Here is a 25370-nt window from a genome sequence, read left to right on the forward strand (position 1 = left end):
GTGCTATAATCACTGGATTAGACATTTGGATATTCAGTAATGTGACCTCAGATATAAATCATCTGGCTTCTCTGAAATTACATTTTTTTCAACTCTAAAATGAAGATAATATCATTCTTAACTCTCAAGAGGTTTGTGAGGGTTTATCAAGATAATATACGTAAAATCACTTTATAATTTATCTGTATTATGTGAATGTAAGTTGTTGACAAGAACAGAATCATAGAAGAATAGACCTAGTAATGTCCCTAAGAGATTGTTGGGTTCATTCACCTGCCCAAGCCATTCAGGAAAGTAACTTATCTGCATATTTCTTTTATTTATTTTGATGATATTTCAATTTTCTTCAGTTTAAAATTTGTATCTATTTAAAACTGGGCATAGTATTTTTTTTTTTGTTTTAGTATGAAATAGTTTTAAATTAATTTTAAAATAACTTTGCTACCCTGAACAAGCCCGATCCTGTCTGATCTCGGAAACTAAGCAGGGTCGGGCCTGGTTAGTGCTTGGATGGGAGACCACCTAGGAAGACCAGGTGCTGTAGGCATAAAAAATTAAAAATAAGGGGTTATAAACTGACTAAGTCCTTGCAATCTGTGAGGTCAACCAAAGGTTGCCTCCCCTAAATAAATAAATAATAATAATTTTAAATTATTTTAAAATAGTAATTGCCCACGTGAATGGGATTTTTCTTGCACATATGATGTTATTTATTTCCACAAAGATTAGCTCCCCAAAGGAGGATCCCCCAATGAACTCTTTGGGACTTTGTGGCTTTCCTGAAAAAGTATGTGGAGGTATGTGTATATGTGCTGAGGAGCGATTTCCTGGGAAGAAGATCCACACCTTTCATCTATTCTCAGAGATGAAATGAATGAGATGTTAAAGAAGAGGAAGGAAGTAGAAGTATAAGTGAGAAAAAGAAAGAGAAGAGAAAGGGAACAGAAAACTTGAACACATGGCTGGGAAAACTGTTCCCATTCAGAAGGACTGAGAAAATGTCTTGTATTTTAGAGTAAAAGGAGTTAAATTTTTAAAATAATAATAACTTACATTCACTGAAGGCTTAATACATCCAGGCACTGTGATAATAGCTTTCATTCATGATACTATTACACCTCATAACAACACCATCAGATATGAAAATATTCAAAGTCCCTTTTAGGAAATGTTTAGGGCCAAATATATACTATATTAAGGTATATACATTGATGCTAGATTTTGGAATTCAGAGTTTTAAAATTTTAGAAAGGTAAGTTAATGCCTTTACCACACATTAAACAATGCACCCATGTGTTTCTGAGAAAGCACCTCTTAATTTAATGGGCTAAATAAAAGTTTTGAAAAACTTCACGTTAGTTTATTCCATGTAGGTCAGATTTTGATGCCAAATAAATTATGAAAAAGCATTTGGTTTTCATAGGTTTTAAGATTTTGGAATTGGAGAGTAGAAATTGTAAATCTGTATTATTATCATCCCCATTCAATAAATGAGAAAATGGCTTCAGGAAGTTAGTTAATCGCCCTAGTTTGCACAGCCAGCAGGTGACAGAGCAGACTGAACATCCAGGCCTTCTGACTCCTGGTCTATGATATGTTAAGAATTCAATGCAGAAGGACTAATGAGAAATTCTAAGAGACACAATTTGGTTTTACTTCACAGCTATCACCAGCTATTTGCCTATAGTTTCTAAGGATTGTCATTTTCCCCAGCAACCATAAGCAACTAAATGACAACGGAAGAAGAAAGACACTGTCAGAATCTAATCCATTCCTGGAATCTTGAATTGCTGATGGGAAAATTGTCCAGATTTAAATGAATTGGTAGCTAGCCCATGAGCATCTTCCCAAGAAGAACCAGAAGGAGCTCAATGAACATTCATAAAACTATTTCTTGAAGATCTACTATGTGTCAGATACTATTCTAGGTATTTCCGGTGCAATGACATATGGGAAATTCTCTATTATAGTAATATGTATAAGTAACCAATAATTAAAATACTCTTTAATAGCATATTTGACACTTCATATATAATTTAAACAAAACTCCAGACTAAAAGTCAGGTTCTTCTTAGCTAATGATCTAAGAGACATATATAGATCTCACTCCAAGGGGAGAGTCTTTTATAGGAAACCAGAAGAATGAGAAATTCCTTAAACTACTATGTTCCTTTTTCCTTATGATGAGGCAACCAAGGTATTCATTCATCATGCACTCAGAATATTTGGAAAAGAGGACTATGTAGGAAAGAAAACTACCTCTTCCTTCAAGAGGATCCATGGCGCAGGGTGAGGATCTCTGATAGGACATCATCAGCAAGGGGTTTAGTGAGCCATCAGCAAGGCAAGGGTAGAGAGAGGAGTAGGAGTGGGCCAGGAATAACAAGGCAGTAGAGGAAGAGATTCATAGCTGGCTGGCCTTGAGCTAGGGACAGAGGACAGAGGCTGAGTCCATCTGGTTGAGTCACAGCATCAGGAACCAGCAGCAGGCTCAGAGAAAGAGGCTGACTTCCAGTGAGGTCCCTTTTATGCCCAAGGCGAGAATACAAGTTGAGACTACGTGGCTGGAGTGGGAGATCGGGAGTCAGGCATTTTCTCATGGACTATCAAAACAGTAAAAGTGAAAGGAACATGGGAAGTGATGCACGAAGACCATGAACTCTGACTGCAGATGGATCAACATAACTGGAAAGTGTTCATTCAGAATATATTATGGGATGAACGACCTTGTGAATGAGCTGGAAACCTAACAACCACTCATGATATCATTTCTATATTAAAATGAGTTGTGTATTCCAAGCAACTTATGTAAAAACACATTTCTGTAGAAATAAATTTTAAAGAATCGTGGGCTGGAGGTATTTGAAATACAATTTCTGTTAATCATGGAGGCTGCTGCTAAGACCCACTAGGTGGCAGTGTGGTTGCGATTTGCCAGTAAATGCAGAAAATGGAATAACAAGTTGAATCTCAAGCTACTAGCTTTTTTTCTGACATTTAGAAATTTGCAATAAAAAATGTTCATGGAATAATAGCTGGAAAGTCAAATAATGACTATCATGCGAACGACCATTGACATATGAAATAAAACTGCTTTACGAGTAGTTAAAATGAAGCACTTTATAAAAGTCAAAAGAGCAAAGAATGTCTACTATGTTCTTCAATGAGTCTTCTGATAGATGAATGTTAGACATCTCTAAAACATAGACAGGAGAGAGAATAGGACAATAGATTCCTCTTTCACAACTTTTACAAAAGCCAGGCTCCCTAGCTGTACCAAGCAGATTTTTTCTATTCTCAGGCCTCTCTTCTTCCTTACCATTCAACCCACATTCCCTTTTTCTTTTGGGGATCCTATTGGAGAAAAATCACAGACAAGTCACTTCATCTGACTATCATACTTCACTCTCTTCATTTGCATTTCTTTGAAATTATGTACAAAAACACACTAACATTTTGCATTATAAAATTTCTCTCTCTCTCTTTTTTTCTTATTTCTGGGATCACCACTTACTAGCTGTGTGACCTTAGATAAGTTACTTAACATATCTGTGCTTCATTTTCTTGATCTGTAGAATGGGATGACAATAGTATTAACCTCTTAGAGTTATTACAGGGCTTATATGAGTTAATACAAGGAGTGCTTAAATTAGTGGTGCACATGGTAAACATCACTTAATAATTTGCTCCCCAACCAGAATGTAAGGGAAAAGGTAACAAACTGTGTGTTCTGGTTTTCTTGTATTGGTGCCTTTTAAGTCCTGGATATGCAGCATATACCAAGAAATATTTAAATCAACATATGAATAAATGAATGGCTAAAATATGATGTGCACATGAGATGTGCAAAGGACAACTTAAATACAATCTGACATTTAACATTTGGAATATATTTATGAACATGTTCTTGCATTATTGAAAAATATAACACTTTAAGTATAAATAATCTTTTAAAATGTTTCTTTACATTTTAGATTGATCAAATGTTCTTAAACATTAAGATAATATTTAAGAAGGATAAGTCAAATCTCAAAATATATTTAGAATAATAGCATTTTTTAGTTCGGAGTTATCTTTGAGATAATTAGGTTAACTCTCTTCAGATTTGAAACCATGCCTTTAAATTCAGAGCTTTTTGTTTTGTTTTTTTAAATAAACATATTTGTTACCCCAACTTGGTAGAAGCAAAATTATAGTGTAATAAATATGTTTAGTGTAGTTGATTTTCCTGTTAAAAATGTATGTGAAGAATACTCTTGACGTTCTATAGTTTTGTATACTTGTATTAATTTATGCAATATTGAAGCATAATTATTTTTGGAATTGAATTCTTTACCATCAAAATATAAAATTTTATTCTTAGATCTGTACTTTGCTTTTTCAAATTATGAAGCACTTTCAGAATTATTCGTACCAATTTACTGTGTGCTTTCTTCCCCTTTGAAACAATTTCTCTTTTCTTGAAGAAACTAGATTATAACTCTACTTATCAGGAAAATTAGGCTCAGAGGAAGACAAATGACCTTTTAAATATATCAAGTAAATCCCTAAATTCAGAAGATCTGAGCAATATCCTTGAAAATAGCTGGAACTAAAATAACAGAAATTACATTTTGGAGAAAATTTCTTGGAACAGAAAAATGTTAATTCATGCACATAAATTGCCCAAATGTAATCACCTAATCTGGTCTGGGTGCAGCCTACACATAAGAGTTAGTTTTTTCCTGTGTCACACTGGAATGCTACCATGCAAGCTTGCCAAGGAGTCAGGTTTTTTTTTTTTTTAATTTTAAATGATAATTTTGCCATTTTTAAGTAAAGTATCTTTTTATTGCCGCCAATATCAGTATAACCTTAAATGAAATACTGCAGGTGCAATTCAGCCCTGGAGAATTCTATCTATTCACAAATAAGAGCTGTATCTAGCAGATTTTAGTTTAGCAGACATCTCATTGTTATACATTTAGGGTTTATGTATTTTTTTGCACTTTTGGCACAGTTCAGTACTGAGATTATTTTTTAAATGTCATGATTTAAAAGCCTCAAATTCAATGTGTCCATCACTAAACTCGTCATTGTCCTTCTCCTTTCTCAGCTTTACTGATCTCAGGAAATGGATTACATCTATCCAGTTTCCCGTAAGAAATCCAGAAGTCAGTCTACACTGCTTTCCCTTGCTCATTTATATTTATCAGATACCTAATTATGGAGTTTGTCTCCTGTGTGTCTCCCCATGGCAGCTGCCATGGGGGGAGGGCTTTGTCTACAAACTCAGAGGCCTCACAGTCCCTGATGCTCAATAAATATTTAAGAAATATATGATTTATGAATATTTATCTAATCTATCCCCTCCTCTCCACTCCTGCCATCTCGACCTTAGTTTTGGCATTCACCATAATCTCACCTGGACCATTGTAATAGTTTCTAATTTGTACTCACTGACTCTATTCATAACTCACCATAACTACCTTAAATCTAGACTCATCATTCCTTATTCCTGATCTTACATTTTATGCATAAACAGTATTGAGCTGGTTATATCTCCTGGCATATGTATTTATTTCTTGCTTCTATGACTTTATACATGATGTTTTTCTAGAAATGCCTAGTCGTTTTTCTTTATTTGCAAACTCCCGCTCATCCTCATTGCTCAGTCCATGTGATACATTTTTTAGTAATTCTTTTCTGAAGTTCTAAGTTGTATTAAATGCTCCCTTTCTTTTGTCACATTGTACCTTGTGCATTTTCCTAACTGAATATGTACGTCATATTCTATTTTGCTGTTTATCAGTCTGATTTTCCTTATATATTACTTTTGGGTAGGAATTCTTTCTTAGGCTTTATAATAACTTCAATGGTCCATAAGAGGCAGTTCATAAATATTTGTTCATTTGAAATGTGGATACTTGTATTTTTCTTTTTGTGGACTAAACAAACAAATTTAATATTGTCACTAATTGTAAATGTGTCTAACATGTCTAGAGCCAGAGTACAGTTATACATATTGTGCACTGAACAACTCAGGGGGTAGGTACTAGTATCACAGATTCTAAGGTGAACATCCAGTCTACCACTTGAGTTGTGAACTGTACAAATACTCAACTACATGCAGCCGCCCTGATGGATAAAGAGGAGACACTGCAGCAACTATATTAAATGTGAGACAGTTATATTTTAAATTAAAATTTAATTTGGGATTTTCAAAATCAGATATATATATTTATTAAACAAATAATTTGGGGATCATTGATCTGATACCGTCTCTTTTCACAGGAAAACATTTGTTTTGGCATGATATATTTCTTCAGAGTGTGCACCTTATAAATTGTGAAAAGCTTTACTTGCCTTTCCTGGACCAAATCCTCATGTCCTTGATTGGATTTGCAACTCCTGGACCATGAAGCTTGTATAGATGGACAGATATAAGTCAATGGATTTCACTATGAAAAATAAGCATTGACTTGTAAAATAGCAATTTCCATCAAACAAATTAGTAAAAATTAGAACATTATTTTTTTTAATCAGAAGATAAAGAAGTTGATTCTAAAGAAAGTTGCCAGATGAAGAGGATAGGACTAACTATAGGAGCCTGGGACCTGTCAGCTTGAAACTCACATGAGCCAGTAGGGAATATGGCATATATCTGATTCCTTAAGTGCCATGTTACAATATTCTGATATTAAAATTCTCGTAGTGATACATTCCCATTATTTAAATACATAGTTACATTTTAATACAATATATATTTAATACAATATATTTAATATAATATATACAGTATATTTTTAATACAATATACAATTAAGATAATACCTCCAGCATTTGGAGCTTTATCATGAAGCACAGAGTAAATAATGCCCTGAAAGAGTAAAGAATACTTGGTGATATTTTTAAGGATATTGATTGCCTTCTCTGCGCCAGGTACAAGCACTTAAGATGATGATGACGAAAGTGAAGAGGAGACTGGTTGGCTTGAGCTGCCATTCATACTCCTTTATTTAGTTTCTCTGATGACTGAAGTGTTTGTGAGCTCCCTGGGCCTGGCTCAAGGGGCAACTCGTGGGTTTAGAATAGATACCTGTTATGGACTGAATGTTTGTATCCTCCCCAAATTCATATGTTGAAGCCCTGCCCCCAATGTAATGGTATTTTAAGATGGGGCCTTAATGAGGTAATTGGGGGTTGGATAAGGTCGTGAGGGTGGGAACTTCATGATGAGATTACGCCCCTTTTAAGTAGAGATACCAAAGAGCTCACTAGCTCTCTCAGAGGGCAAATTAAGAAGCGTGCACAAGAGCACACTGCAAAATGGTGGCCGCTTACAAGCCTAGAGAGGAGGCTTCAAAATGAAACCTAGCTTGCTGGATTTCACAGTATTCAAAACTGTGAGAAATAAATTTTTATTGTTTAAAAAAAGAAAAAAGAAAGAAAGCTGCCAGTAAACAGATATTACCATCTTCCAAACTCTAGAATTAGACTTGGTAATTGAATTTATCATTAAATTTCAATTTTTTCACTTTAAAAAAGACATTAATTTTCTCTAGGAAACTGGAAATTTTAACTCTCAGAGTTTAGGACTAAAAACCATGAAATTCCATATTTAGTAACTAGTGAATTATAATTTAATAGACAGTAAACCAGACGATTCTTTCCAGAAAATGAAGATAATAAAAATAGCCTTTAGATTTGTGCATCAAACAATTTCAAATAAAAACTGGGTAAACAGTCACCTTGGCATAAAGCTTAGTGTAGAATTATTAAATCTACTCCTGGTATTTATATTCTGTATGGAATGGATATTAACATCAATATTTGTGATAATCACAAATATTGAGGCTTATAATCATGTACTATACTAAATATTAAGTACTTTTAACATTTCATCATTTCGATATTTGAAAATAATTTATAAGGTAAAAGTAATTACAATGCCCATATTATGACTGAGGAAACACATATGTGGAGAGACAAATTAAGAAAATAAGAAGTGATTAAAAAGTTAATCAAAAGGTAAATATTTTCAAATCAACAGTTAACATTAATTTTACTACCATCATTGCCTAATCCTAGAAATGAGTTTAAAAATGGACCAGCCCAGGAGACTGTAACTCTCCACATAGGGTTTATTCAACCCCTGTCTGTTCCTGCCTAACTTCCACCCACTTTTTGAGTTTTCCACAGAAACTCAAAGTTACCTGCTGCTCTATGTTGCAGATCTGGTGCGAGTCCTGGAAGCAAACCCATAGTCTGATTAACTTGCTACCTTTTGCGCGATTGCCACTGGTAGGCCCTATGATGTTTTGGGGCTCGTGCCCTAATTCTGATTCAAATTACAGGACCTGCTGAGCCTGGAGCTATGTGCCCTGGGGTTTGACTGCTGGTTGCAGCTACACAACTGCCCAGACCCTGCCAATGTTCCCTTTCTAGTGGGCTGAACTCTGTCTTCTATCTAAAGGCACTGGCTGGGTTCTATTTCAACCGCAAACTACCCCTTTTCCCACTTCTCTTAGAATTAAGGTGCTATCATCTAAGTGTCATTGATGCTCAGGAAATATTGATCCCATACTCCATCCTGAAGAGTAGATCCTCCACACGTTCACATTAACTCGGAAGAGAACTTGAGTTTGCCAGGTCATCTTAGACTTTGAAGTTTTACTTCTGGGCAACTACACCCAGGATCAACCCCAAAGTGAGTTTGGTTCTCTTAGCTTCTATGCTGCATACCTCCAAATCGCTTCCCTCAGCCCGCCATGCTGCTGCTAGGATCACAGAATGCCTCGAGGCCAAATCTGTTTAGCCAATTACAATCTCTGAACCTTGAAAATATATGCCATTCATTCTAGTCATCCAAATATTGGTCCAGTTTCCTCAAATTCTCTATTGAAAGAATGTATCTACTGTCCGCTTTAAGGAATAATCAAGATAAAATATGTAAAATCACTTGGGATCCCAAATACGTAGATATAATGTAGAGGAATCTAAGTAGAGAGAAAATATGTACAAAGTTTAAGAGTATAAAGAAAAGCTAGCAGATTTGCTGAGACGAAATTGAGAGTGTCAGAGGGAAATCAAAATATAAGGGTTGGTTTGAGGTGGGCGCAAAGCAAGAGAGCATCTATAACATTTACATTACATGTGTTGGTTACTTAGTCCACTCCTGCTTTTTTTTTCAGTTAGGTAGATCATGTTTTTACTAATTATCTTCAGTATGATTGCTGCCATCATTATCTCTGCTTTGTTTGCAGTAGTTAAATATGGAGATTAGCCCCATCAACAAATCTTCAAAAAAAATATCTGGTACAGTTTAGCTCTGCTGATATACTTGCCTCTATTACTGAACTACATTAATTTTGGGGACCAGTGGCATCTGTCTGACATCTTTACCATCCACTTTCAGATAAAGAACACTAATTAGAATCACCGGACTGCTTCATTCTACTATCCTCTCCAAAGGTAGTATATGGAAGCTAACCAGTCCTGTAATTCTGATAAGTGTGGGAATGATGAATGGTTGGAGGATAATTTATCTTGTGTATGATGAAGTAAGGACAGTTATCTGAAAGTTACAAGAGCTCAGAGGCTGGAAAGATAGTACCTAAGCATAAGGTAGATACAAGAAGGAGACTTTTAGGATATGGGAGCAGAATATAAGAATGCAAGGACATGTTGGGTATTGGAATGGGAGACCTAGGATGCAGTTAAAATGACTACATTTTGTGTTAAAAACTTTTCACTTAATTTATGAGTTTATGTTGCTCCCAAAGTTTTAATATACATAAATAATTAAAAATCACCAATATCAGGACCTCAATCAATATAAAACAGTGAGATTCAGTCATGTATCTATGTTTTTGAGAATGGTTTAGAGCTTAGAAGAAGGAAAAGGGGGAAATTCTATTATTTGGATAAAGTACTCAACTGCATCTGATGAGGTCTAAATGTTTGTGTCCCCCCAAAATTCATATGTTGAAATTCTAATGACCTATGTGATGGTATTAGGAGGTGGAACCTTTGGGAGGTGCTTAAATCATAAAGACAGAGCCTTCATGAATGTAATTAGGTCTGTTAATAAAAGAGACTTTGTCCCTTCTACCATGTGAGGAAGTGAAAAGATGCTAGCAAAGAACCAGAGAGACAATCCTCACTCAGCCACGCCCGTGTCATGATCTTGGACTTCCAGCCCCCAGAACCATGAGCAATAAATTCCTTTTGTTTACAAGCTTCCTGGCCTGTGGTATTTTGTTTAGCAGCCCAAGTGGACTAACACAGCATCCATGACCACTGAGTTGGAGGGACAGGTAAATATTTTATTGAGCAAGTGCAGTTAAGAGGGAAAATTATGTAATAGATAATCCTGAGCCAGAAGAACTAAAAGCCCAAAATTGGTAGTGATAAGTGAAAAGATAAAGGAAGGAAATTTAGGGGTACAAAACTTCATTGGTTGAACGGGTAGATTTAAGATATCTTAGGATTTCCTCTTGATGAACTGGATGAGTGTTGTCTGTAAGACTTGATCAGGCTTTCAAGAATTGGGAAAAGAAGCTACTCTAAGATAGCACAATCCAACATCATAACCCCTACCACTTATATAGCCTCCAGATTACTGGGTACCAGAATTACCCTCTGCACTCTTTTTCTCTGTTAAGACTCTGAAAATAAAATTATTTACTGACACTGATACTTAAACAATTAATTCAAGATGGATTAGTTTAGCTATCTTCAGAAGTCATTTTAGATGATAAGATATTTCTTAGAATATATGCTAGAGTAAAAGAGAATAGGAACTAAATTAACTATAACTGAATATGAAAAAAATTTGTAACTCAATCAAGATTAACATATTAAATCAATGAACAGAAAAAAACAGGGTTTTCATGGAGACTACAAATAAAAACATCACCAGCTATTTCTGTTAAAATCAGAACCACAAGACTGCTCTTTACGACCATCATTAATGTTCAGCATTGTTTCGGATTTTCTGTCTAGTGCGATAATACAAAAAAAGGCAAATAAGGCATACAAGAATTATGAAAAAGAAGATAATGTTGACATTGCATCCAGAAAATAAGACTGTTGATTAGAAAATTTAAGAGAATTTACTTTAAAAAACGTTTAGACTTGATGAGAAAATTCATAATAGTGACGATACAAAATAATTATACAAAATTCATTAACTTTAACTATGTACAATTCTAACCAGCTAAAATCATGAAATAAGTAGAAACAATTTAAGCAGAAATGCAAAGTCTTGTAGCCAGATAGTTTTGGAATATTTACTATTCCTTTCTAAGAAGTCTTTACTGCGTTCCTGCTACCAATTGGGCATATTCTATGCCCCGGTAATAGAGTGGGGAGCAAGTCAAACAAGGCTTCTGATATCACAGAGTTTAGATTTTTGACAGGTGGTAATTGTTGTATGTATATAAAATGTGTATGTGTGTGTATATGCTTACAACTTTACATGGTGTGGCAAAGTATGTCTATTATTAGGAAGTGACATTTGAGACAAGGCTTGGACATCAAGGCGAAGTAGCCCTGAAATGATTAGGGCCAATTATGTCAGGTGGAGAAAACAGTAAAAGCAAAGACCTACAGGTAGGAAAAGCCTAGCATGTTCAACAAATGCAAAACAGAAACAAAACAGGGAGAGGGTGGTTGGAGAGGAAGTCGTAGAAATGGTCAGGAGCAGATCAGAGGGCCTTGCTGGTGATGGAAATGATGTGATTTGATCTATATTCAAAAGGCTCTCTATCTTATATGGAGGGTGGTTTGTGGGCATGTAAAGTGGAAGCAAGAGACCAGTTGGTGGTTACTACAGGGGCCACACTGAAATATGATGATGACTGGGTTAAGATGGTAGTGGTAGAAATGGAGTAGAGTTGATAGGCCTCAGGTATTTTTTAGGAGGTAAAATTGAAAGAACTTGAGAATTTGGACATGGAAGGAGAAGAAGAGAGGCATGAAGTATGGTTTTTAGGCTTTCGTTTTGAGTGACTAGGTTGTAAAAGGTGATGCTACTTACTGAGAAGAAAAAAACTAGATAAGGAACAGTTTTAGAGGAAAGCAAGAGTTATGTTTTACATGCATTAAGTTTGAGAGTATAATGCATATTCAAATGGAGATGTTCAGGAAACATCTGTATTTACGAGTGTAGAGCAAAAGTGAGAGGTCAACGTAAAGTTACACATTTGGGAGTCATCAGCAACAGATATTATTATATCTATGAGATGAGAGGTCATCATTTAGAGAAGGATAACAGAGTAAAAATGGGGCCCAGGAACATTCCCCAGACAGTACATCATTTAGAATTGGCCAGAGAGACTGTCAGGAAAGGGGATTAAAGAAGACATCAGTTGAGGTGGTTGGTAAAGCAAGTTAACATGAATGGTTTCCATGGAGATATAAAGCCCAGTGGGCCAAGGAGAAACTAGGAGATAAGAAAATGTAGGCTGTGAGGATGAACAGGTTACTAGAAAGAAGTTTTGCTGGGAAGGGGAAAGAGAATTTGAGGGGGACATGAGGTCATGAGAGGCTGTTTGTGGTCGTTTGAGTTGGAGAGAGATATTAGAGCATCCTTACAGGTTGATATGGGGGAAATGTTTGGTGTGCTTGAGGGGACAAGATCCAGACACACGGAGGGACTGCTTTTCCATTGTAACATAAGAAAGGGAGGAAATAAAGGTCAGATGCAAGTAGCTTGATAGATTTAGTGATTAGAACATAATCATTGTGCTATTCCCTCAATGAAGTCTGAGAGGGCCACAGTTGTGTGTGTGTGTGTGTGTGTTAAGAGAGTGGCAGGTTTGAGGAGTGAAGAGAGGCTGTGAAATTGCCTTCTATAGAGTAGGAAAGAAAACCTACTGGGGACATGTATTAGGATCATGATCTGGATCTTGCTAGAGGTTTTCAGCCTTAAAAATATTTTAAAGTGTATTTGCTATGCATGTGTAAGTTTTGAAGTATACATGATAAAGGAAAGTCTTACGCTCCCACCACTCACTTAAGATCTATATTTTAGAACTTGACCTCAACCACTCACACGCTTCTCTCTGATCCTATTTCTCTGCCTTCTCTCTAGAATTAGCCAAGATTCTGAAATGGGTGTTGTAACCTAAGTATTAACTAGTGATCCAATGCATCTTAACCCCTTCCTGCTGTTTCATGGCTGACTACCTGCAATTATATTGTTAAATAAACTTGGATCAATTTGCAATTCTAATGGAAGCTGATTTTTTATAGAGTTTTTTATAGAGTTTGGGTGGCTCATATTTAATTCCTTTAAAATTACACCATGAAAAGGGGGCCTTATGGAAGATTATAAACACAATGAAGATAGGTTTGAATAAAACTTCCACATGCACTTGGCTGATGTTTGAGTCACATTCAATATTGTAGAGCAGGTGTGATTCAGTTTTAAACTCTGGTGGCAGGAAATATCATGTTTATTTATTATTTTAAATCAAACATAAAATCTGCTCTAAGCTCCTATACTGAGAAGCAGGTGAGAGATTCAGTCTTAGTCATTAAGCCTGTGTAAGAACCAAGGAAGTGTACGTGGGACTGACTAACAGAGGGAAGATTGTTTCATCTCTAGTTCATCATAATCATCTACTCTTTTAAGCCCATGTACTCTCTGCTTTCTTACCACTTGGCAGCTGGAAAACCTATGCTTGAAACTCAGCCTCGATGGACAAGAGGAAAGCTAGACCCCTCTGTGGAGCTGCCACTTCCCTGGGACTCTGTACTGGAGTCATGCTCATGTTCCTGCATGCAGAATGCCATTCTCTTTCTTCTTTATTGCAATCTTTCTACTCCCTCTATTGACCTCAAAGGTACTGCTTTCTCTTTCCTCTCCCTCTGGAGCACTTATTATAATAACATCAAAGAGTTTAGGCTTTTACAAAAGCTGGGAATATTCTCTGATTTCAAGTGGCTTCTGCTTTCCATCTTCCCACAAATATCCACCGAGTCGAAGAAGCACAGCCCTGCCCACTGCTTGAAGTTGGCAATGGGAGGAGGGGAGAGGAGGGAAATACAGTAATCCTGTGATATTTCTACATTATGCATTATGCATGGGCATGTTATTAAATAAAATGTTTTAAAAAGAGAGAAAAAAAGAAAGACTGTGGCCTACATAGCACTGGGTTATGATCTGGAGTGATTCTCTACTAAGAAAATGTGGATGGCTCATCTAGTTCACTCAATTCCTTTTATGGATAAGACAACTGATTTCCAGAGGCAATATTGTGTAGTAAACAGCAAAGGCTTTGCAATTAGTAGAACTAAGTTGCAGCATTATGCACAATAGCCAAGATACAGAAACAACCTAGGATCCTGTCAATGGATGAATGGATAAACAAGATGTAGTATATATATACAATAGACTCTTACTTAGCCATGAGAAAAAAAGGGAAATCCTGTCATTAGCTACAACACGGATGGACTTTGAGGACATTATGCTAAGTGAAATAAGTCAAACAGAAAAAGACAAATACTGCCTGATATTACTTACGTGTGGAGTCTAAAACAAGCCAAACTCATAAAAAAAAAAAAAGAAAGAAAAAAAAGAGTAAAATGGTGGTTATCAGGGACTAGAGGGTGAGGAGATAGGAGAGATGTTGTTTAAGGGTATAAATATGCAACTAGTAGACAAATAAGTTCTGGAAATCTAATTCACAGTATCCTGAATATTGACAATACCTTTTGTTATAATCATTAAACTTGCTAAGAGACTCAATCTTAATTATTCCCATTACAAAAAAGAAAGGATAATTATATCAAGTGATAGAGGTGCTAACTCTTCCAGTGTCAATCATATCACAATATATAAATGTATCAAATCAACATGCTATATACCTTAAATTTAACATTGCTAAATTTAACAGTATATACTGAATATATTTCAATTAAAAAAATGAAATTAGCTTACAATTTTGTTCCATGTTCTTGGGCAAGTTATACAGCCTCTCTGAGATTCAACTTCTTCATCTGTAAAATGGGGATCATTCTAACTTACAAGGTCATTTGGGAGGTTAAAGAGCTTACATGTAGATATAATATTTTACCCAGAGACTGGTACATAGAAGACATTCGACAATGCTAGTTTTTCCTCCCTTGCTCAAAGCCATATATGCAATGTGTAGCAGATTCAGAATGAATACCCAGGTTTCCCTACTCTCCATTTTTTTCGTATTGTACCATCAGTGTGGTCATCTGAGAAAGGCAGTAAAATATGAACAACCAGGCCATATTAACAGCAGACAAATCTGTTACCAGCAGACAGGTGGGATGCATGCTCAGTGCGAAAAGGACAACATGCCATTTATCAACCCACCCTTTTCTTATAAAAGATTTATAATATTTGCAAAAGCACTTGTCAACATTAATCGCCTTTGTCTCTGAGCTATAGTAGATGGGCCAAGGCCTGATAGTAGTAAATGTTCAGGCCCCCAGCTGCTATTTTTCTCAAGTTGGCTTTCTTGTTCCCAAATATGAGCCAAGTGGTCAGCAGGCAGTCAATTAGCAGCATTTGTCATGCTCCAGGGTGAATGAAAACGAGGCCAAGGTTGTGAGTTCTCTCTCTTCATGCGTAGGTTCATTCCACAAAGGGAAAACAATGTGCCAAGACTGAAAAGCCCAGCCCCAATTCTGACCACGCAAGTCTCCGATGTGCAAGACTTGTCACCAGGACCAACATATCAAAGAATGTGACAGCTTAGCCCAAGCCAATCACCACGGAGACAACTCCATTAGTGAATCTTTCTGACAGAGGACAACCCATATCCTGCTAAGTCAAGAACAGTGTACTCATTCTTACTGCATGTTACAGACTGAAGCAAATCAGACACACATTCATTAATTCATTTATTCACTCAACCAACATTATCAAACCTGGGGTTTTATAAACCAACATTATCAAACACATACCCTGTGTCAGTAGATTTCTGTGCTTCACTACTAAAATGAAAGCTAATGTCAACATAATGTGTTAAGCAGTTTATATAAATTATCTCTTTAAATATTAGAGAACACCTATGAGATAACTTCCAAAACCCCTGCTTTGCAGATGAGGAAAATGAGGTTCAGAATGCTAGGGTCACACAGTGACCCTAGCTCAAATTCTAGAGCTAGAATTTGAATCCTGATTTCTCTGTGTTTAATCACTGGATAATGCTACCTTCAAGGGCTCCCCTAGTGCATGGGACTATCTCTGGGAAATTTCCATTCCAAAACAGGAAGGAGGTACACTAATTACTGTTGTAGAGGATATACTGGGCAAGTAATGTTTTTGATAACTGATTTCATATTTGTGGATTTTCCATAAGTAAAGTGAGCATCTCGTAGTGATTTCTATTCAGAAATATTCAAGAAAAATTCATCACATTTTTTTTTATATGCTGCGAAGTAATAGTCTTTGGGAGCACCTATGATAATATAGTCATTTCTTACAAGAAAATCTAATGATCAATCTTGCTACAGTAGATAGTGTTTTCCAAGTGCTCTAAAATACAAATGTATTGACTGCTAAGCTGGAAAACTTATTATCTAAAATTTTGGTCATTGTAAAGTTAGTGTAGCACCTAAAAATTCAGCTATTCACATTTATAGTGGAGGAGTATCTGCCACTGTTCTTCACATTGTTTGTTGTTCCCAAGTGCCTGACAGAAAGCTCTTTGATGGTTCTTTGGGTCTCTATCCAGGAGGGAAAGGTAATTGAGAGGGAGGTAGCAATTCCTTGTACTGATGTCAGAATCTGGATATATAATGCACTCTTTTCCAAATCTCCATCCCTCCATGCAAGATGTGGAATTTGCACCTTGCTAGACAATCCTGTGATGAACTTTGCACAGGACTGATTTCTAGCCACCTCACATGTGAGAAAAAGTTTATACTCATGAAAATTTTATTAAAAAGTCTTATTTTTTTTCACAGGAGTTGCTTATAAAACTCAGAAAAAAATTGTTTGGAATCATAATGAGTGTTTTTTGGCTATGATGTGTGAGCTAAGCAGCAGCTTTGGAAAATTAATACGAAAACATAAAAATATAATTGCTAAGCAACCTGTGCATTAAGCATCATTTTCAATTAATTTAAGTTAAGAATTGAGCTATTAATTTTAATATCTTATAATCATATTTAGAATTAGGTAAAGTTAATTGCTTTAAAACTCACTTTAGAGACTCTGCAAACCATAGCCTGTTTTTTTTTTTTAATGATTTTTTTCCCTTTAAAAATACAAAACCCCATTTCATCTGGACAGAATTCCGTAATACTACAAATGTACACATCTTTTTCTTTAATGATAGCTTAAAATGGGAGACTATTGTTAAAAGAAACAAAAAAGATTTAACCTAATTAATTATTTAACCCAATACTTAATTATATAGTAAGTTTCATATGTAACTCATTATTTTAATTGATTGTAACTGTTCTTGGCCTACAGAAGGAAGCTAAATAGCTTTCCTGAAAAGTTAGCAGTAACAAATGTCATTAAAAGTTTATAAAATTATCGGGTTTTTTTGTATAAAAGAAGAAAATATTACATGCTTAAGTAAGCAACAAAGCTGGTGAACCTAGAAAATTCAGACCACATTGAGGGGCCTTGATTTAAAACTACATGGAAAAAAACTTAACTTGTCTAGAATGAAGTCAAGTTAAGTAATTTTAGATAACTTATGTAAGAAGATTTAAATTTCTAGAAGTGACAATGAAATTTTATTACTTCTAGTATTATTTTTATTGATTTTTGTGTACTTTTTTGTGTAATTTTATGTTAACTCGGGTATAAAAGGCAATTTAAGGGATGCATTATCAATAGCTCTCAGAATCTTTTTCAAATACCCTTTTAACTTAGAAAAGATTTAATTTCACTGAAAGCTCAGACTTTTTCCCTGCTGCCCCCAAATCTCCACAGCTTAGAATCTTAAATGAACTACATATTTTCATAACCAGGAGAATGAAAAGGATGCTTTCTAGTCATAAAGGACTTTGTCAGAAACTTCTGGCCATCACAAAAATAACATACCTATGTGCAGGTAAAAAAATGACTAAATAATAAGAGGCATGTGTCTGTAGTATTGTAGCAAAACTAAATGTATTCTATAGCTCCAGTTCTCTGGTATTGTTCTGATTCAAACATTACCCACATGTTTCTCTCTCCAGGGTCAGTGGATGAATGCTGAGTCACTATACGGAGCACTCTGTCCCTAGGGCAAAGGACAGTGGCACAGTTAAGAGCTGAGCAGGTTAGAGGCTGGCAGTACTGAAGGAAATGGCAGAAGAGAAAGTTCAGGTCTGAAAAGAAGAGACTGACAAAGAGATATGGACACTTCTTCTACCAAGTTAGGTCCCCTGAGGGAGGGGTCTACTGGAATTTTCGAGGCACCAAGCAACTCTCAGGGAGGAAAATATTTCTGGGGTTTGATTTTCATTTTTTATTTTTCTTATATAGAGTAACAAATGTTTATTGTAGAAAATTTGGCAATATGTAAAGAAGAAAATTCACACTAACCGACCTTATCAGTAAGAACAATTACTGATTTTGTGACTTTTCCTCTCAGTGATTTTCTTACATGTATATGTCTATTTCTATGTTTGCACACTGACAAAATTCTGGAATCTAACTGGTAATCCAATTTTATTCTCTAATATTATGCTTAAACATTTTTTCAGAGATGCTCACTTTTGACTTTCCCTGGCCCTAATGGTCAATGCCTTCCTACAGAACACCACTCTCCCCCCTACCATATATATATATACACACACACACACACACACACACACACACACACATACTCTAAAAGGAGAAAAGGAGGAAAACAGGAAGGAAGAAAGAAAGAAAAGAAGGGAAGGAAATAAAGAAAGCAAGGAAGGAAAAAAGGAAGGAAGGAAGGAAGGAAGGAAGGAAGGAAGGAAGGAAGGAAGGGAAAGAAAAACAGACAAAGAAAGAAGGAAGGAAGGAAATAGGGAAGGAGGAAGGAAGGAGGAAGGAGGGAGGGGAGGAGGGAGGGAATGAAAGAAAGAAAGAAAGAAAAGAAAGAGAGAAAAGAGAGAGAGAGGTTAGAAAAAGGAGCCTACGGAAGAAAAAGACAAATTTCAGAAAGCCACTATCTCTTCTCTTCAGTCACACAGAAATGAGCAGCCGCTTTGCTCTCAGACAGCTGTGGAAAGAACTCGGCTTCTCCTGCTTGGGGAGGGCACTCCTCATCCTAAAGACGTGCTTTGGATCAAACAGGAAGAACTGTGTTAAGTCTGGATAGATCTGTGTTTGCGCTAGTGAAGAATAATTGTCTGAGCCATCGCAAGCCTTCGGCAAAATTCCGAATGAGACTGGTATGGGGGAAGTGAGGACAGGGAGAGCATTCAGGTCTCCAGAAACCCCCTCAGAGTCAGCGGCATTCGGAATACTCTTGAGTCCTGTGTACCTGGCACAGGGCAGGCCCTTGGCACATATTAATTGAACGGATACACACAAAAACTGAGCTTCTAAGTCCCTCCTCACAGAAGGGAGAATTTGTCAGCTGTTCCCAAGTGATAAAAAAGAAGTCGGGCTGCTTGACTTCACATATGAAGACAGGAAGCTCAAGAAAAAGACAAGGAACAGACCCTTAGTTATTAGAAAATTCTCAGTATCTGTCCTGGGTCATGGGTTGTGCCCTCTTGCCAAGTTGAATGTTAGAACATCAAGTAAGGCAGTTCTGTTGGGGCCTGAGAGGTTATAGATAGGTCTAGAAAGCTCAAAAACACAAAGGGTTTTTATAACAAGCTGAATATTTTGGAATCCTGCAGTGTGCACATGTCTCCAAAGGGGATGCAACCCACACTGGTATAACCTCTGTTTCTAAACTTGGACGGTGTGTACAACTCTTCAGGTTCTAATGTCAGACCTTATGTAATAACTTCTTCTTTGACATGTGTGGTAACTGGTCTCAAGCATTAGTGATTTAGAAGCTGATTGGATGACCTGGTTCAGTCTCTTTTAGAAAGTGGTTCCAGCCCAGAGAAATATTCCAGGTTTCATATTCACTATACCACATATACATAAACTTCTTCTTTTTCATAGAGTTCCAGCATGTTACAACCATTACATCTTTCCCTCCAAAAGAGAATTTATACAGAGTGATGCCAGATCTTCATACATAACTTAGATCCCAAGTGTCCTTAGATGTGGAAGTCTAATATATGTCCAGAGATATGCTAAAATCTTTCACACAATCACCTGGGGGCTTCAAAGCAGCTAATATGAGTTATGTTTTATGAGTATTGAAGAAGTGCTAAATTAGAAATAGGAAGACCTGGATTCTAGTCATGGCTCTACCACTCTCTGGTTATAAGATCCTGAGACAAGTACTTAATTTGTGTTTATAAACTAAAAAATGAGGGCGCTAAAAGAAATGGTATCTAAGATATTTTAACAATTATTTCCCAGGAAATTTAAAAACTAAATGTTGTGCCTAAAAGAAAATTTGACCTGCTCAAGTTCATTATAGCTCATTATTTAAAGAAACAGATGTTTCCAGTGGTGTAACGAGCAATGAGCCTAGAGTCAAAACTCATTAAATGACTATTGTAACAGAACAGATGATCAGATTTGACATTTCTTTTGAAAAATGAATGTCCACATTTTCTCATGTTCTAAAATAAGTGTCTGAAAGGGAATTCCCAGCCCTCCTAAATAGCACAATTGAAACTGCATTATATTTTACCAACAATGTAGTTTAATTAGGGTCTATACATGTGTAAATAATTACTATTTACAAAGTCAGCTGTATATGTGTACACATTTGTAGTAGAATTAAGTTATCCAGATATTTATAAACATTTTCCAATTCAAAATACCAAATCATCTTATCCTAATTTAATAAAAACATATCTAATATAATCATTGAGAAAGACCTTATCTTTCTTTACTCCAGATTATAATTATGGGGGTGGAGGAATACAAACTGAAAGATTTGGTGGATTTTAAGTTTTTATTTTATTAACTAATTTAATGCAGTAGTAGAGTGGAAATTGGAGATTAATTGCTTTACCATGTCTGACAGTGCTATACTGAGAGGACGCCCCTTTTTGGTAGAGGATGCAGCACTCATGCAGTGGTTGATTTATTGAACATCTGCTACACATCAGGCTAAGTGCTTTACAAATACTATTATATTATCATTGAATCCTCAAAAACCATTATAAGAACATGTAATAATATTGACATTTTATGGAGGACAATAAAGCTTAGAATGGTCAGTACAAGTTGAGATTTTAGCCTAGTTGTTTGATTCAAAGGATATGCTCTCTATGTAACACCACGCTGCCATCAACAAATTAAATGTAGCTCCAAAGGCAGCAGTGGGACTATGCCTCTGGAGGAGACTGATATGAGAGGTGATATAAGCAGAGCGTCAGGAAGGTCACCAGGTTACATGAACTGTGTCTCAGTGCAGCATTCCTCAAATTTTAATAGGCAGGTGAATCATTTGAGGATGTTCATTGCACTGTAATACAGTATGTTTGATTGGGGCCTGATATCCTGCTATTCTAACAACTCTCCAGTGATGGCAACATTGACAATTCTGCGACCACACTTCTAGTAAAGTGCTTATTACCAATGACTAATTCAGTACCATGGACAGTAGAACAGGTGTGCTAGACTACCATCTTTGCTGTTTCATCCAAATCTGTTAATATCTGCTGTGGGTAGATTCTGATAACAAAATGCACAAAAATTTTTGAAATTCATTCTTGGATTTCTAGCAGCTATGTGGTGATCCTTTCCTTCATTTAGGTACAAATCTGTCCAGACAAGAGAACTGAGGTTTTAGAGAGGGCAGAGGGTACCACTTTCGCATTGTTAAAAGATATGCTGTCAGTGCTCCACAGGTGAAAAAATTTAATCAGGTTTATTAACAAATAATAAAGTTAATACAGAATTCATAAAATATTTAATGTTATCAATCTCAATATTATATTTCAGAGAAGTAGCCCTCTAACTTGTACATTTGATGAACAGAAATTAGCAACATCTTTTTGCTGCTAAATCTACAAAACTATTAATCAATTGTGCATTATGATAGAGAAAAAATGTAAAAAAACATTTGTCAAAGTGCTAGTCAAAATAAGAGTGAAATAAAAATGACTTTAAAATTCATTTTTAAATGTATTTCTGCTACTTTTTCCCTTCCTGTATTCTTCCCACCAAATTCCATATTTTAAAGATAAAATTGAACATAGCATTTTCTTTGATTGACATTGTTTTTATTTACCCCCTACTTTGAAACAGCAACTATGGCTGCCAGCAGAGATATCTCAGGGACTTTAAGACTATCAGTCTGTTTCACAGCTGGAGCAAAGTAATTCAGATACGAATCTGGCAAACAATTCCATTTATTTTCTACTGAAGATATTTTTATTTTCTGATTGAGGATCCTCTTCTCAGGTTTGGAAATACTATGGGCTACATTTATGGCAAAAGAAAATGGGTATAATTTCACATAAACTTTCTAATAGGCCTTCTCTTAGCTTTGTCACATGATCTACTTAAGAATACTTACTATTTCATTCCAATGTATGTTTTTAAAATTAAGTCATTAAAAATGTGTTGCCATCCATTGGGCTTACATTTATAGCATACCAAGACTGAAAATGTTAATCTTTATATTTCAACATTTTTCTCAAGTTAATTCTCAATTCCAGAGGAAAAGTTTTCTTTTTTATTATATTAATAGGATTAAAACAAGTTTGGTTGTGTGTGTGTGCGTGTGTGTGTGTTTAACTATGTGTTGAGGATCTATGTCAGATAAAGAGTTATATGTATCATTTCATTCAATTTGTATAAAAACACTTTGAAATAGATCCTTTGTTCCTACTTAAGGGATGGGAGAAACAAGTTTCAAAATTCCTCTGTTAGTAGGTAGTTGAACTTGAATTACAGGGAGGAGTGCTCTTTCCTTGATGTACTCTTACAAGATGGGCTTGTTCTAGTGTAAATTTACACATCTCAGAAAGACACAGCAAAACATGTGTGAAGTGCAGTGCAGTTTGATGGTGAGAGGTCCCATTTACTACTTCAAAAGCAGATATGGAGCTAAATTCAAAATTTTATTGCCATGGTATACTCACTGGACCTTTTTACAAATGGAAAGGTACTGGCCATTAGCAGAGATTGGATTATTTACCTGAGCTTACCTTGAGCACTCAGTGCCAGAGGAGAATTTAATAGCTAATATCTTGGAAGTTGCTTAGGTTACTGAATTGCACATAATCCTTTATTTATAGGACATGTTACCTAGTCTTTTCTGAAAGTAACAGTAATTATTTTTAAAAGAAATGTAAATAATACACTTTTAGTGGTCTTATGTAGCTCATCTTTCTGCTTTTTTGGTTAAATCACTGAACTCTAAATTCAGAAATGAGAAATTACCAATATTGGTGGCCATAAGAATGTGCTTATTTCTTATATCATCAGTCCCTTTTTGAGGAAGTCTCAGTCATTCAATGCCTAAAACGGTTAGGTGACCATTTTGAATATTTCACTGCTTGTCTTCGATGGGATGTCATGTTTAATGATCTCTAAGGACAGACACTATGAGTCTGTTCCTCATTTCCTGGGAAGTTAGCCATCTTAACCAGGAAATAGTGATCTTACATTATAAAATGTAGAAGTTACAACCAGAAAGAAGGCCCGGTGGAATCACACTCCTTTGATGGGGTGCCTAGACAAATGTATAAAAAAACCTAAGAGAAATGAGCAGCTGGCTGTGGGCTAAAAAGTACTGGATGCAGGTGGGGTAAAAATAAAACAATGGATGGTTTATAGGGGCGACTCATTTCTCCACCTTCCTCCCAATACCTTTAGTTTTTATTTTTTTTTAACGTTTTGATTGTGAAATTTTTACTGTAAGTGACAAATCTATATATTTTTCTAGTCAAGAAACGAAGATTGCACCACAAGCAAACTATTTCCCAGTCTCTTATCTGATTTCCAAGATTCTGTTTAATGTGGAAAGTTCTGCATGCAATTCTCTCTCTTCCTCCCTTTCTCTCTCTTCTGATACATTTTCTACCTCTAGAAACCAACTCTTGAAAATGAGATCAGTAGATCACTCATTGAAATATACAAATACAGTGCACCAGAATGCCGTACTTGCCTTCTAGTTGATCACTTAAAATACATTCAGGAGACATACAGACAGGTACACCCCACCCCGAGCGCTAGGAGCTAACGTTCTCTACACATGTCAGTGCTGTGGTTGGAATGGCCAGCATTCCAGTTTCACATGAAACTTTATTTGCTGAATTGACCAGCATATATACAACCACCACTTTTGTCTCTGTCCACTTGCAGGTAACTATCATATTGATTTACTCTATGAATAAGACACAGTCCCCATTCACTGTTTAGGATCAAAGGGGAGTAACCTATATCCCTCGTTAGCTCGGACGTTTGGAGTTGAACCTCAGCACTGCTCATCAAAGCCTTCAGCGATTCAGTTCATTCTCGTCGCTCCTGCCCATGACTCTCGCCCCCATGCCGCTCTCCTGGTGCCCCTTTCCGGGCTAGACCGGTGGATTATCCGTCTGGCGCTGCAGAGCGGTGTAGCTAGGGCAGGCGTTCGCAGTGTTGGCTCGGGGACAGCTTGGCTCCGCTAACGCAGCGCTCGCGCAGCCCGCCAGGGGGACCCCGACCCATCCTGGCGGCGTCTGATAAGAAAGAGTCCGAGGGGCGTGGAGCTCAGACTCTTGCTCCAGGAAAACCGGAATCGGCGGGGCCTTCCCTACTGCTCCGGGGGACTGGCGGGGCTTTATCCCCAGGTCTGGAATGCGGGGTTCCACCGCAGAAAGGGCGCGCCCTGCGGTGGGTGTGTTTGTTTCCACCCTCTGGCCTTCCTGCGAGTAGAAGAGCTCCTGAAAGCGGGTATTTTGTTCTTAAAGATAGGTTTTGTAGGCGGTGATCCTGGCTCTAGAAGTTCAACTTTGCGGCCGGCGCGGGGGTCGCGGGGATCGGGGTTCCTGGAGGGGGAGGAGCAGATCTTGTCTGCATCCTCGAGGAGGAGGAGGCGGGCCGCGAGCGTGGGGGCGGCCGGGCCAAGGGAGTTCCCGCGGGTCGTGGGCAGCAGCGAGATTAGCTCACGCCGGGGTGGCGGTCGTGCGGTGACGCTCCTGGAAGCCCGCCCAGCCTCCGCACCCCGCACCCCAGCCAGCCTCTTCGGCGCTTAGGGCGTGAGATTTCGTTGGGCTCTAACTGGAGCGGAGCAGAAAACTTTTCCCTTTCCAATACCCCGATCCCTTTTGTTTTTCTTGGCGGCGTTGGCGACCACCGAGCTGCGAGTCCCTGTCCCTGGCCTGGCGCGCCGCGTCCGGTGACCTCCGAGGGCAGG

At 36.9% G+C, this 25370-nt stretch overlaps 1 protein-coding gene and 1 pseudogene across 1 annotated transcript in view; both read left to right on the forward strand.

The window, feature by feature from the left end:
• Positions 1–428: 428 nt before the first annotated feature.
• LOC112474394 lies at positions 429–547 on the forward strand (annotated as a pseudogene).
• A 24199-nt stretch (positions 548–24746) lies between these two features.
• The window catches only part of TMEM200A (transmembrane protein 200A), a 72258-nt gene continuing 71634 nt past the window's right edge, over positions 24747–25370 (forward strand). The window contains exon 1 of the mRNA XM_015600036.2: positions 24747–24907. The gene's annotated coding sequence lies outside the window, so the exon portion shown is untranslated. The remainder of the gene's footprint in view (positions 24908–25370) is intronic.

The sequence above is a fragment of the Pteropus alecto genome, unplaced genomic scaffold (genome assembly GCF_000325575.1).
Source record: "Pteropus alecto unplaced genomic scaffold, ASM32557v1 scaffold79, whole genome shotgun sequence".
Classification (NCBI taxonomy): Eukaryota; Metazoa; Chordata; class Mammalia; order Chiroptera; family Pteropodidae; genus Pteropus; species Pteropus alecto.